At 40.5% G+C, this 3,114-nt stretch overlaps 1 pseudogene; it reads left to right on the top strand.

Annotated features, from left to right (window-relative positions):
- The first annotated feature begins 1,272 nt into the window (after nt 1–1,272).
- Nucleotides 1,273–2,260, top strand: LOC149474383 (uncharacterized; annotated as a pseudogene).
- Nucleotides 2,261–3,114: the final 854 nt, after the last annotated feature.

The following is a 3,114-nucleotide window of genomic DNA, read 5'->3' as shown; positions in this document are numbered from 1 at the left end:
GGTCTACCTATGATGCCAATTACAGGCCTCTCTCATCTTTTTAAGTAGAAGAACTTGCACAATTGGTGGCTGACTAAATACTTTTTTGCCCCACTGTATTATACATTTTTCCATACAGAGACTGACACATTATCATTTGACTTTACTGTCAGCATCAAACCTACGCATCCAGCGGTGCCAAACCTTGAATCCAGCTACTTTTTTGCCTGAAGATGACAGTAGTGAAGATGAAAACCCTCATTTACTTGTGCATGATTGCGCTACAGCAGTAGACAAGATGACAAAACCCGTACTTGACTTACAAGATGATCCCATTAAAGGATTACCTCTTTGTGCAAACCTCTTTGTGGATGGATCCTCACTTAAAAGGGAAGATGGTCTTACCCTTGCAGCAAGTTGTAAATGGGGAAGGAAAATTATTACATACATCCATTCTTCCAAATTCTAAGTCTGCCAAAGCTGCAGAACTCACTGCCTTATGTGTAGCCCTTGAAATGTCACAAGGTAACACCGTCAACATATATAGTGACTCTGCTTATGCTGTAGGAGCGTTGCATAGTTTTGCACAACCTAGGCAGGAACGCGGGTTCCTAACGGCTTCAGGAACACCTATACATCATAAAGAGATAATTACTCACTTGTTGACAGCTGTGCAACTACCTCTTAAAGTCACTGTCATCAAGTGTAAAGCACATACTCGTACTGATGATTTTGTTTCACAGGGAAATGCCTTAGCTGATGAACAAGCAAAAATGCAATATATTCTCAGCATGATACACTAATCCCTGTTTTGTTTTGTGCTAATCTTCTTGTTGATCTCAGTATCTTGTCTGCTTTTCAGGAAAACTCACCTCACAGACCTTCCTGGATTGGTAAAGAAGCTATCTGTAATGAGGATGGCCTGTGGACTTTCCAAGGAAGGTTGATTGACACTGTTTCCTTCCTTATTTTCTTTGAGCCAAGGACCGTGTCATGTCTCAACAGGAAGGATGTGTCGGATTATCAATAAACACTGGTGGGATCCTGGATTTTTTACTTCTGCTACTACAAAGATAAGTGAATGTACTACGTGCCAGACCCACAATATTGGGAAACACATTCTGCATACTGAAGAGCCATTTCAGATTGTGCAAATTGACTTTTCAGATATGCCACCTTGTGGGAGGTTTACATATCTTTTTAGTTTGTATTGATCAGTTTTCAGAATGGATTGAGGCTTATCCTATGGCTAGGAATGATGCTAAAACTGTGGTTAAATGCCTTACTTGAGAAATGATCCCCAGATTTGGGATAGGAGAAAGTATCTCTTCTGATAGAGGTACACATTTTGACAATAAACTCATGACAGAGGTGGTGGGTATTTTAGGACTGAAACCACAATTACATACCCCATATAGACCACAAGCTAGTGGACTAGTGGAGCCAAGTAACCAAACATTAAAGCGATACCTGGCCAAACCGACTGCCAATGGAGAAAGCTCACGGGTAGAGGCTTTACCAATAGCCTTAACAGCCATCAGAACTACTCCTAAGGAAAAGCATGGACTGTCTCCCTTTGACATACTATTTGGGAGACCCCCTAGGAGAATGCCAATGCAGCCAGAGGCAGTGACCTTGTTAAGCTGTCAAGATGCCCTTCTAGACTATTTGCAGAAATTAGTAAAAGTGTTTTCTGAGACTTTTTCCAGAGTCAAAGCAGGACAGTGAAGAGAAACATGGACTGAGCGCTGGAGACTTGGTGTACATCAAATATCATACACCACGGACTTCCTTGTCTCCTGAGTGGAAAGGACGATTTCAAATCATGTGTCCCCTATGGCAGTAAAACTCAAAGACTACAAATATTGGGTGCATGGTTCCCACTTCAAGAAGGCTGTAGCTCCGGAGGAAAAGAAAGCTCGGACGAAGATTGGCAAGTATTGATCTGTACCTTTACCTTCCAGGTCGTCACCACCTTTAACACGGGCCCAAGCTAAGAGACAACATGAATCTTCTGGGACCAAAGCCTGATGTGGGTCTCTGGAGTATCATCCTCTGTAGTGGGACATTATTTTACAGTTATGGTAACCAAATGGATTCATAATGGAGAACCGGGTAAGGTATATGGTGTTGTCACATTTAACACCAATATAGTGAAATAAGTAAACGCTACTATTTTGAAAGAAGTTGTCCACCTTGAGCCTAGCCCCGAACAAAGGTTGCAGAGAGAAATACAGATATGCCATGCCCAGTTTGCTGAACCTTTTTATAACTCTTTTATATCCATGCATTTCCAAGCCACAAAGAAACTGAAAATTAGTAAATGCTGAATTTGTACACATGCACCCATCTCACATCAGAACCTGCCATTATTTGGAGTACCCAGCAGCTTGCAAGACATAGAGGACAATGCTTATTTTGGTGGTGTTAGTAATGCTCAAGCTGATCGCTCCATTTCTCTTCTGTTATTTACAACTGTTCCTATGCAGCCACCCACAGTGTGTATTAACTTTACTAGGAACTACACACCAGAATTGGTTGCCCAAGGATTCCCAATTTCTACACGAAACATAGAAAGTTCTAACTGTATGGGCAAGGCCGATATCCAATATTGGTTTGATGGCCTGGACACAGTCTGGAGTACTGACAGGTATCACATATTACAGAATCTGACTCACTGTGAAGGGTCCAGGCAAAATAACATGAAACTGTTAATGTGTTTGCAAGGTTACAGCTTTAAAAAGCCTGCTCTGCTCCCCCAGGGTAATACTTCATATGTGAAAAAAAAGGCCTATGCATGGATTCCTCTAAATGATAAAGGTATCTGATACTTTGGTAGAGTTATTCCTGCCACCTGGTATATGGATAATGATGAATTTAAAGAGACACAAATAAATAAAATACCTAAACCTTTTTTGCATAAAAGGGAATTGTCTATTGATCCAGACACTGATGATACTGATATTACAGATACAACAAAAAATACTGGGTCTGATTCAAAAAATTATGTTAAGACAAAGATTGTATCGCATGATCAAACGTTTAAGCCTCTTTTTGCCATACCATGGGTGAATAGATGATGTATTAAGAAATCTTTTAGTTTTATCATTGATTTGGCAGATTTGATGGATAACA

This window comes from Staurois parvus, unplaced genomic scaffold (genome assembly GCF_062004578.1).
Source record: "Staurois parvus isolate SC_StPar_1 unplaced genomic scaffold, SC_StPar_1.0 ptg000006l, whole genome shotgun sequence".
In the NCBI taxonomy this organism is placed as follows: domain Eukaryota; kingdom Metazoa; phylum Chordata; class Amphibia; order Anura; family Ranidae; genus Staurois; species Staurois parvus.
Note: the sequence above shows the minus strand (reverse complement) of the source record. Positions and strands in the feature narration are given on the sequence as shown.